Below are 12,706 nucleotides of genomic sequence, written 5' to 3'. Positions count from 1 at the left end.
AGGATCAGAGTGGTGATTCCGGCCTGCGTTGTCCTCAGGATACGCAGGGAGTTTCCTGATCCGTGAAATGTCGATGTTGGGTTCAGACAGCAGCCAATTGAACCGTGTAGCATACCCGGCGATGACCTCCTCCCTGTCAGGTCGCTCATAATGGTGCAGGGTCCACAACGACTTGGTCGAAGATGAGGTCCATCAAGTTGGCCACGTAGGGCTGTGCAATGGTAAAAAAAGCACAACAACAAATGTGGTTTAGATTAGTATATGCATGTGAAAAACTGAAACTTCTTTCTAATTTTTTTATTTTATATTTGTAAATAGTTGTATAATAAATATGTTAAACACTTACGGAATGTGGGGTCAGTCTTTACTGGTTTTGCTCTGCATTCTCCCTTCCTGGCCTTTGGGAACTGCAGTTTATACAGAGGGTTTCCAGTGGATGTAGTGGCTTGTGCACGCTCAGCGTTTTCATTGTAGTGCAGGGCTTGCCAGGTACAGTCTTTCATTTCCGCCATGATACAAAAAAATGTAAATAATAGCAAAGGATGTACAAATTGTCACTAATTAGTAAGTATGTGAGGTGCTGGCCTGTACAGAAGAACACATAGTTAGAACAAAATCATCTCAACTTAGTATTCAGGATGAGAAATACTATTTGGATAAATATGTGTCTGAAATCCCAAAAGATGGGGCTAAAACTCTCTATTTAGCAAAACTCTCTATTAGCAAAGCTCTTTGCTTAGCCTTTTCCAATCTGAGTTAGTTTCGAACGCCGTAACGTGCATGCTGTGTTTCTGACTCAATACAGATGATGTGTTGGAGAGGGGCTGAGCTCAGTAGACTGACTTGTAATGAGTGCTAGCCACTAATTAGCCTGTTGCTAGAGGTAAGGCCTTGTCAACAACGACAGACCGACGGGGCTTTAGCTCAGTTTACTCGTGGTGGTGTGTCCCCCCTCGCATATATACACAGTGTTGTATCCTAACACACCCCCATTTATATTCATGTGCGCAAACAAGTAAACACACAAAAGCTTTTACATATAACGCTGCAAAACACGGCATGTCTCATTAGCGTAGCGTAGCTTAGCTTACAGACGATGATATCTGATCGTTCTTACAGACTACAATCACAAAAGCGTTTACATATAACGCTGGAAAAAACGGCACTTGCCTACAGAAGATTACGTTTGTTATTATAACTTACTCAATATGATTGTAGAGGATACAAAATACTAATAAATAGGAGAAATAAATACTTGTGTTATCGCCTAGGGTGTGGCTTTACAGCCTTCACACAGATTGCCATTACGGCAGTACAGATGTAGCACTCCAGATCAGCAAGCACCAGATTCTAATAACAACAGCGCCAGTACCAGGGCGCCCACTCTCTCTCTCCCTCGCTCTCTCTCTCACTCCCACGCTCACACTTTGGCACTTTGGCGCCCTAGGCGACCACCTATGGCAAAAATCGGCCCTGCCTAGTAGGCCTACATTCAGTGGCAATATCTCAAGATTTAGCAAAAATACACCTTTATTGAACATACAGTAACACGAATACTACAAATCCACATAACAAAACAATCAAAAATGAAAAAGGGTCGCCACTTATTATTATTTTAATTTGTTTTAAAAAGTAAGTTTTTTGGGGTACCTGGCTGGCGCGCCCTAGCTGCGCCGCCACTATTTGTATATAGGGGAAACACTGCTGTCATCACGTGATGCGAGGCATGTAGTAGAATGCTATGACATCACGTGAGGCAAGCCATGTACTAGAATGCCATGACATCACGCCATGCAAGGCATACATAGAATGGCATGACATCATACGATGATCAAAGGCACGCCATGGCATGACGTCACGCCATGCAAGGTAAATAGGCCACCATGAACCATAGGCCACCATAGGCCCACATAGATTAGTTTTGGTGTTGGAGGACGAACAGGCCATAATCAGAATTACCTTTGCATTGGTTTTTTAAAACAATTTGTTGTTATTGGAAGGGGTTTGAGCACTATCAGAGACATAATGGAAAGAAATGAGCTGTCTCAAGATTCTACCCAGGATGCCCTTTGCGTTAGAGAAAAAAAGGACCCAAATTGCCTCTATATGTCTGAGGAGCCTCCGGGGCCCTCACAAAGGGTTCCTGGAAAAGTGTGTGAACAAATAGTGGACATGTTTGACCATGTTTGGACTCTTCGTGTGGAGGAAAAAGCAAGCGTCGCAAAATGTTACGCAGACAGGGTTCACAAGCAGGAGGAAGTCCTGGTAGACACAATTACATTCCTGCACTCTCATAAAGAGATAAAGAGAGGAGGACATCCCAGTACGAGTCAGGAAAGGTCCAATCAAAAGCTCAGCATATTCGACATTCAACAGTGCGATAATACAAAAAATATTGCCGAGATCAGGGCTGAGAATGAGAGGGTACATGAGCTGTTGGAATCAGCTATAACGTCACTTAACTTGAAGTTAAGTGAATTGAGGGAGGAAAGTTCTAGGCATTTAACAAAACTGGAAGAGGAGAAGTTGAGTGACAACAATACAATTATTACGGCTGAAATTGAATCTCTGAAACATGAAAAACAGACAGAGATAGAACAGTTTGAGACAAGCACTGAACGATTTTCAGGATATGGTAGTATTTCGGAATGAGCCAGATAAGAGCCATGCAGATGAGCTGGCTAGACTTCAGTCTCTGACTGTGAAAGAAAACGAGGAAAATGAAATCCTGAAAATAGTTGTGGAAGATCTTCATGAGCAACAGGAAGAGTCAAGGATGCACATCTTGATTCAGGAGGACCTAACAACAAAGAAAGAAGGGGACATTGCTGAAAAGATACATGATGTGTTGGAGTCAGTGACTGCCTCTCATCAGTTGGAGTTAAGAGAAAGCAGTGAGACAAATATCCAAAACACAAGAAAGCTAGAAGAGGATAGATTGGCTTTGAGTGAGACGAATGCCAACATTACTGCTGAACTTGACTCTGTGAGAGCACAAAAACAGGCAGAGATAGAACAGTTGAGGCTTGAACGGCTTGATCTTCAGGATAATATCGACTCTCTGAATGCTGAGAGTGAATACAATGCAAAGGAGATGGCTCGACTTCAGTCTCTGATCTTGATTCAGGAGGAGCTAACAAGAACAAATGAAGGATACATTGCAGGAAAGCAGATGGTGGAATCTGTGACTGCCTCGCTTCAGTTGGAGTTAAGAGAAAGCAGGGAGTGTTATTACGCAAACATAAGAAAGTCAGAGGAGGAGAATTTGGGTTTGAGTGAACATAACGAAATCATTTTAGCTGAACTTGAATCTCTGAGACAGGCAAAACAGACAGTGACAGATGCGTTGGGGCTTGAAGTGCTTGGTCTTCAGAATAATATCGGCGTTCTTATTGAGGAGAAAAACAGCGATGCACATGAGCTGGCTCGACTTCAGTCTCTGACAGTAAAACAAGACGAGGAGAACAAAAACCTGAAGACAGAAATGGAAGATTATAAGGACCAACTGAGGGATGCTAAAGTACTAATCCTGGTCGATCAGGAGTTATTTACATTGGATCAAACTGAGAAGGCTGAGAATCAGCAACTGCTGGAAACCGAGAAGTTGGCTCTAAGAGAGAGGATTGCAGTTATTACAGAGGAATTTGAATCTCTAAGAGAGCAAACACAGGCCGAGAATAAACAGTTGGGGCTAGCACTGCTCGATCTTCAGAAAACGGAAGTACTTCTGAATGAGCAGAATGAAAACTTGAAGACAGCTCTGCAAGATGTTCAGCAACAAATGGAGGAGGCTTATCAACAGATTGCTTGGCAGCGCCAAGTAAATGAGGAGCTTAGCATTCTCACAAGCGATTTGAAACAATCACTTTTGGATCTTGAAGAACAGTTAAAGTTGATGGAACTGAAAAATGACGAGAGCCTCCTGGAAATGACACCTAAAAGCTCTATTGAGACAACTCCTGAAGACCAGAGCGATACAAGCTCTATTGAGACAACTCCTGAAGACCAGAGCGATACAAGCTCTATTGAGACGACTCCTGAAGACCAGAGCGATACAAGCTCTATTGAGACGACTCCTGAAGACCAGAGCGATACAAGCTCTATTGAGACGACTCCTGAAGACCAGAGCGATACAAGCTCTATTGAGACGACTCCTGAAGACCAGAGCGATACAAGCTCTATTGAGACGACTCCTGAAGACCAGAGCGATACAAGCTCTATTGAGACGACTCCTGAAGACCAGAGCGATACAAGCTCTATTGAGACGACTCCTACAGACCAGAGCGATACAAGCTCTATTGAGACGACCCCTACAGACCACAGTATTAAGAGCCTCCCAGAGTCTTCACTTGATGAGGATGAGACTAGAAGTGTGTGGCGTTATGGTTCTAAAGGTCTACTACGTTTTGCAATGCAAGTTGGTATCAGCGCTTTAGTGACTGTCACAGGTGGTATCATTGCCGCATCAGTGGATGCCTTCAACTCAGACTGTAACGGCAGCCAGTCAAGCCATGTATGCAGCCTGCTAACGTCATTCTGCGACATCAGCTACGCAGTACCCCCTCCCTTCTAAATAGCTTTAGCTCAATTATTTATTTATAAATATAAATGATCAATATAATGTGAGATTTATTGATCATTTATATTTATAAATGAAGAGGCGGCTTGATGCTCCCAAGCCAGTACGGGTTTACGCCGGGTGCTCCCGTTTTTTCCCGCAGACACACGCATCATAAAAAAAATGAGCAGAGTGATGAGAGCTCTGCTAAGAGAACTCCTTAAGAACAGAGCGATTAGAGCTTTCCAGAGTCCTCGCTTGCTGAGGCTCTGGGACCAGAAGCTTGTGGCGTTGTTGTGCTTAGCGTCTACTAAAGGTAGCTCTGCAAGATTATTTTCGGTGTAATCATGGCCGATTATTTGTTTATAAATATAAATGATCAATATAATGTGATACTTATATTTATAAATGAAGAGGCGGCGTGATGCTCCCAAGCCAGTATGGGTTTACGCCGGGTACTCCCGTTTTTTTCCCGCAGACACACATTAAAAAAAAAAAAGACCACAGCAATGAGAGCTCTGCTAAGACAACTCAAGGACCAGAGCGACCAGAGCCATAATATTAGCAAAGTGTGTACCATATGTCCTGAATATCACAGAAACTATCTGTGAGAATCTTTGAATCAGAATCAAAATCAAGTTCATTGCCAAACAATGTAGCATTTAAAAAAGAATAGAGATAAGTATTTATACAAAAGGACAATGAACCTTAACAGCTAAAAAACGAAAACACTTGGGACAATGATAATCTGAGAATACATCGCAAACTACAGTGTATAATACTTTAAAGGTCCCATGTCATAGCCATTTCTACTCAAATCAAATCAAATCAAGTTTTATTTATATAGCACATTTATAAACGATTTTTGGTCGAGCCAAAGTGCTGTAAATATAATAAAAATAGCCTACAGTAAAGACACTTTACAGCAAATACAACAACACAGATTGTTCAGAATATCAGTATGAGAAAAACGACACCCTCTATCCTTAGACCCTCACAGCGTACAAGGAAAAACTTCCAGAGAAAACCCACAGTTTAAGGGGAACATGGGAGAAACCTCAGGGAGAGCAACAAAGGATGGATCCCTCTCCCAGGACGGACAGACGTGCAAAAGATGCCGTGTGTATATCGAAGAGATAATACATGTTACAGCATATAGACCGAATGTTAGGAAATGCATGTGTCTGTAATAAGAAGATGAATCCACGAGGATGTCAGCTACAATCCTGTGGAAGCCATCAGGGAAGCAGCATGACGAGACCCAAGGCAGGACCGCAGAGACAGGTTCAGCCACGACCCGAAGTCCACGACTTAATCCAGAACTCAGGATATAGGATCCAAGACACAGGACGACAGCAAGAGGATCAGCTTCGACTCCGGATCCCGGCGTAGATATACACTGAACAAAAATATAAACGCAACACTTTTGTTTTTGCTCCCATTTTTCATGAGATGAACTCAAAGATCTAAAACATTTTCTATAAACACAAAATAACCATTTCTCTCAAATATTGTTCACAAATCTGAAAAAATCTGTGATAGTGAGCACTTCTCCTTTGCCGGGATAATCCATCCCACCTCACAGGTGTGGCATATCAAGATGCTGATTAGACAGCATGATTATTGCACAGGTGTGCCTTAATAAAAGGCCACTCTGAAACGTGCAGTTTTGCTTTATTGGGGGGGTCTGGGGGGGTCCGAAAACCAGTCAGTATCTGGTGTGAGGGGTAGGGGTAGGGGTAGGGTTAGGGGTAGGGTAATGTTGTGAATCGAGTGGCCCATGGTGGTGGTGGTGGGGTTATGGTATGGGCAGGCGTATGTTATGGACGACGAACACAGGCCACTCGATTCACAACATTACCCTAACCCTACCCCTCACACCAGATACTGACTGGTTTTCGCCTGTGAAGCAGAGGAATAAATCATGCTCAAGGGCTAAACAGTTCATCGTCTCCGTCTCCAATATTTCTCTCCGAGTGCAGCGTAAGAAGAAGCTGCCATCCTGAACCTCAACATTTGTTCTCATGTGTTTTATCTATTTCTGTGTACCTTGTTCATATTAATATGAATTCCTTGTTATTGTTGTATTTCCATGACAGGTGATGATTATAGCTTTTTTTTTTGTTATGTTTTTTTTTTTTGCCCTACTACTTGTAAAGCGACCTTGGGTCCCTTGAAAGGCGCTATACAAATCAAAGCTATTATTATTATAGCTACTACATAACGAAACACATGGCCTTATTTGCATATGTGAACTTAATGTGTGCACTAGAATACATAATACGTAAAATGACCACTTACCACAACGTAATGTAGGCTCGCAGGCTGATAAACTAGGATATCTGATCTCGGTGGGTCTTAATGATGCTCAGTCAGTATACTATTTCAAAGCAAATGCCTATGACTATAATATTTATATTATATGGCTTAAAGTGTACATACATTCGCTCACATTATAAAAGATGGTCGGGTTGAATTGCTCTGACTCTTTTAACAATGTTAATGTGAGAAAATAACCTGTGATGATAACATTCATCGTATTGATCCGTAGCTTACACATAACGCGCATGGCATGAGGAATTTTTGCTATTGGGACTCGGGTTTGAGTCCAGCATGATTTTTTTTGTTATTTTCATGTCGATGGACACTGAATAATATTTTTGAATAGAGAATTCATAATATTGTTTGCCTAGAACAAAATTAACGATCAAGCAGCATTTTAAATTCTAAATATCCCTGCAAATGTAGCAATGACATTTCTGCTTCTATCTTTGCAAAACGAGTAAACAGTCAAATTTGATCTGGATAAGTGCGGCAAAGTGCAGAATACCGTTTTGATAAGGGATACATGTGTGTAGTCTTTCATATTAAACATGATCGCTGGTTGATAGCCACAGAACTCGTATCACAGTTTAATCTGAGCGGATCACTGTTTACCACAGCTCTCCACGCTGCGTTGGAGATGGGTGTAAACAACTCAGACAGACTGTATGTTTCACTAACAGACGGTATGAAAGTATAAACGGGTCTCAAATCAACTCGACATCATATTAATAACGATACATACGGTGGCCCTGAAGTGCAAGACACCACAGCATTTAAGAAAACACTACAGCATTTCAGAAAACACTACAGCATTTAAGAAAACACTACAGCATTTCAGAAAACACTACAGCATTTAAGAAAACACTACAGCATTTAAGAAAACACTACAGCATTTAAGAAAACACTACAGCATTTAAGAAAACACTACAGCATTTCACAAAACACCTTGGTACAAAGTAGCAGTGAAAACATCGTAGGCTACGGAGTTTCATTGATTTGGGCATTCTCTCAATAAGCAAGTGGAATAGATTTGATATTGAACCACTGACACAGCACCCTACAAATGCGGCGAGTGGATAGACCGATTCACGGACTTTCCGCAGAGTAAAAGTGGGGGGGTCTAAACTAATCATTTGAAAAAGTGGGGGGGGGGGATTTGTCCCACACTCATATAATGGCTGCGTGGCCCATGCCATGGTTCAAACACGGAGGATTGTTCGCTCAGCGCTGTAAATTAAATGTCACTTAACTTTCCCCTTAACTGCTGAATCGGATGCTCTGAATCGGAAGCCAACTTCAGCGTCGTTTTTACACTCTGAAATCTGAAAACGAGGTTTATTGCTGATGGATTATCAGAAATCATTTCAAAGTGACACAGACACATTGGATTAACCTTCAGCAGCGTTTTTATCGTTTTAATGCCATTGAAGACAACTTTTGATCAGAAAACAACAAAGGTAAGACATAATGCCGTGTTCGCCTAATCCTACGTGGTGTGATGTCTTTGTTAGCTTCTCATGTCGCGAGTTCGGATAGGTCAGTAATGATACTAATACCTGTCGAATCTGTGCAATCTCAGCTTGCTCATTGATATCTTGTTACGATAAGTAATAAGGGTATTTTAACGTGAGTTCTGTGCTAAATGTGTTAGCATTTTTTCGTTCAGGGCTAATTCAGAGCCTTTGTTATTACCCTTATGTTTCGTTTTGCAATAAGTGTTTAGCATGTACTGTAAGATTAGAAAAATATTTCTTAACAGATAGCTGAATGTAGAAATCATATAACTTCATGGATTTATAATGTTAATTGCAGAACAGAGCCTTATCAAAAAAAATGTCTCTTTATAGAAGACAGCAGCTGAACCATAAAAAGCATTTATGTGCCAACATTTAGAAAATGGTCTAATCTGAGATCCTACGTCTTTTAACTTATTTAGTTTGCATTTTTCATGCACTGCAGGAATGTGTTTTTGCACATTGTCAAATAGGTTTCAGTTCCTTAGTAGTTTATTTCCTCGTAAGGCTCCAAGTTTCTCTGTATCTGTCCTCAAACTGCCACTATTTGAATACTGAAACCTTTAAAAGTAAAAAAAGAAACAAAACCCAGGTCTTCATCCAGCTGCAGCAAACACAAGTAAACATTTAGAGCATCCTGCTTTCCTTCATTGCAGTTACAAAATAAAATAAAATAAAAACATATCGTTCAAACAATTTCTGAATTAGATTCGAATTGTTACAACTAAAACAATGATTAGAAATAAAGCTTTTACATTACTCATATGAGTTATAGTCAAATTAAATAAAAATATTCAACTGGATCTTTCGTTGAAAAAGAATAATTATGGTATTTTAATCAACAGTTCATTTGTATCAACAATTGCCTTAAATAACGATTTGCTGCTAGTTTAAATGATGTTTAATGCTGTTTGTATAGCCTTGAATTTGACTTTTAAAGCAGAATGCGAAGTAGGAGGAGCTAATCGTCAAATGAATTCTCAAAGGGATCAAGTTTACTTCATATTTAAAGAGGGATTCAAGCTTTTGAAAACACAAGAAACTGTGAGAACATGGCTCAGGGAAAGCTAACACTCTTGGTGGTTGCTCTGTTGTTTGGTCTGTCGCTGAAGGTCAGACCATAACTGAGTCTGAACCAGCAGTCAGGAAACCCGGAGAACCTCACAGACTCACCTGCACAACATCTGGATTCAACTTGGAGGCTCACGATGGAACTGGATCAGACAGGCTCCTGGGAAAGGACTGGAGTGGATCGCTTTAATATACACAGCTAGTACTCCGATCTATTACTCCCAGTCGGTCCAGGGTAGATTCACTATCTCCAGAGATGACTCCAGCAGTAAAGTGTATCTGCAGATGAACAGTCTGAAGGCCGAGGACACAGCAGTGTATCACTGTGCCAGAAGACACAGTGAGAGACAGTAACAGGAGAGTCGTACAAAAACTACTTCCTCTATTCAATACCACCACTTGAACATTAAATAGATCCTAACTACATTTATTGCAATGCTCATATTTTTTAAAAGGCGCCCCTTTTTCACTATTAAATTATCTAATGACATAACATAACTAATGATGTAGGTACATTAAAGACTCTTCAAATTCTTCTCATGAGAAAAGGACAAAAATAAAACCATCTATAGAAAAAATAAAATTAACCACTAAAATAAAAAGATCACATTAGTGGTTTTGTTTTACATATATTTTAAGTATAATACGAGCAATTTAACTGTCTATGACACTTATAAAACTGATTTGAAAAACATTGCATTTAGCTGACGCTTTTATCCAAAGCGACTTACAATAAGTACATTCGACCAGGAAGACACAACCTTGAAGAAAACAGAATCATATAAGAACATCAGGTTTCATAGAGCCAAGTATTTCAAGTGCTACTCAACTGGCTTTAGATAAGCCAGTGCTTTATTAGTATATAAGTGCTCTGTTAGCAGTTCTTTGTTAGTCATTCTATCGCTCGAAGTGGAGTCGAAAGAGATGAGTTTTCAGTCTGCGCCGGAAGGTGTGTAAGCTTTCTGCGGTCCTGATTTCAATGGGGAGCTCATTCCACCATCTTGGAGCCAGGATAGCAAACCCACGTGTTTTTGCTGATGGGAACTTGGGTTCCCCTCGCAGCGAGGGTGCAGCGAGTCGTTTGGCTGATGCAGAGCGAAGTGCACGTGCTGGGGTGTACGGTTTAACCATGTCCTGGATGTAGGAAGGGCCAGATCCATTCGCAGCATGGTACGCAAGTACCAGTGTCTTGAAGTGAATTCTAGCAGTTACCGGAAGCCAGTGAAGGGAGCGGAGGAGAGGAGTGGTGTGGGAAAATTTAGGAAGGTTGAAGACCAGACGAGCCGCTGCATTCTGGATGAGCTGCAGAGGTCGGATGGCACATGCAGGTAGACCAGCCAGGAGGGAGTTGCAGTAGTCTAGGCGTGAGGTGACGAGAGCCTGGACCAGAACCTGCGTCGATTTCTGGGTCAGCAGGGGGCGTATCTTCCTGATGTTGAAAAGCGTGTATCTGCAGCAGCGGGTTGTAGCAGCGATGTTTGCAGTGAAGGACAGGTTGTTATCCAGGGTCACACCCAGATTCCTTGCAGTCTGGGTCGGGGAAACAACAGAGGTGCCGATGTTGATAGTCAGGTCAAGAGAGGGACAATCTTTTCCCGGAAGGAAAAGCACTTCAGTTTTGTCAAGGTTGAGCTTGAGATGATGAGCGGACATCCACTGAGAGATGTCAGCTAAACAAGCAGAGATGCGTGCGACGACCTGGGTCTCTGAGCGGGGAAAGGACAGAATTAATTGGGTGTCGTCAGTGACTAATGACAGATCCGAGCGAGTTTGTGTACAGGGAGAAGAGGAGAGGACCAAGAACAAAGCCCTGAGGGACCCCTGTAGTTAATTGACAAGGGTCGGACTCGGACCCTCTCCAAGTTACCCTGTAGGTACGGTCTTTGAGGTATGAGGTGAGGAGGGAAAGTGCAGAGCCTGAAACTCCAAGTTCTTGGAGAGTGCGAAGGAGGATCTGATGGTTCACCGTGTCGAATGCAGCAGACAGGTCCAAGAGTGACCTGCCTTGAAACCAGACTGGTGCGGATCCAGAAGGTTGTTCTGATGGAGATAACAGGAGAGTTGTTTAAAGACAGCGCGTTCAAGTGTTTTAGACAGGAACGGGAGGAGAGAGACAGGCCTGTAGTTTATAACGTCAGACGGGTCGAGAGTGGGTTTCTTTAGGAGAGGGTTTACTCTTGCCTCCTTGAGACTGTTTGGAAAGTGACCAGAAGTTAGAGAAGTGTTGATGAAATGGGTGAGAAACGGTAGAATATCAGGAGCGATAGTGTGAAGGAGGTTTGAAGGGATAGGGTCCAGAGGACAGGTGGTAGGGCGGGCAGAGGTAATGAGGGTAAGAACCTCACTTGGCGAGAGAGGGGAAAAGGAGGTTAGTGTGCCGGTTGAAGGTGGCTCAGGTGATCCAGTGATGAGTAAAGGTGAGTCAGAAAAAGAAGAGCGAATATCGTCAACCTTTTTTTCAAAGTGGTTAACAAAGTCGCTTGACAGAAGGGAGGAGGGGGAAGGGGCTTTGGGGGGGTCCAAGAGGGTGGAGAAGATGGAAAATAGTTTTTTAGGATTGGAATAAGAAGATTGGATCTTATCTTGAAAGAAAGTGCTTTTTGCCTGAGAGATCGAAGAAGAGAAAGAGGAGAGGAGAGCCTGATAGGTTAGGAGGTCGTCACGGTGTTTGGATTTCCACCGTTTCCGCTCTGCTGCCCGAAGGACGGTTCTATTAGCACGCAGTGCGTCATTTAGTCAGGGAGCAGGAGGGGACTGACGAGCCTGCCGAGATGTGAGAGGACAGAGAGAGTCCAGAGAGGATGAGAGAGTAGAGAGGAGAGTTTCTGCAGCAGAGTTTGGAGGCAGGAGTTGGAACGAGTCGGAGGAAGGGAGGGCTGAGAGCACCGATGAGGCAAAGGTAGAGGGGGAGAGGGGGAGAGGGAACGGAGGTTACGGCGGACAAGTGCAGGATGCGAAGAGATTAGTTTGTTATGTTTGGAAAGGGGTAAAGAGAATGAAATGAAGAAGTGATCAGATGTGTGGAGCGGGTTTACAGAGAGGTTAGAAGTAGCGCAGTTCCTTGAGAATATGAGATCAAGGACATTGCCAGCTTTATGAGTTGGTGGGGACGGAGACAGTGAGAAAGCAAAGGCGGTTAACAGAGATGTTAGTTCGTCTATCTTCCCTGTCTGGAGGTTGAAGTCTCCGAGAAGTACAGCGGGAGGGCCAGTTTCAGGGATGTGTGAGAGGAGATGGT

The sequence above is a fragment of the Pseudochaenichthys georgianus genome, unplaced genomic scaffold, assembly GCF_902827115.2.
Source record: "Pseudochaenichthys georgianus unplaced genomic scaffold, fPseGeo1.2 scaffold_624_arrow_ctg1, whole genome shotgun sequence".
Taxonomy (NCBI): domain Eukaryota; kingdom Metazoa; phylum Chordata; class Actinopteri; order Perciformes; family Channichthyidae; genus Pseudochaenichthys; species Pseudochaenichthys georgianus.
Note: the sequence above shows the minus strand (reverse complement) of the source record.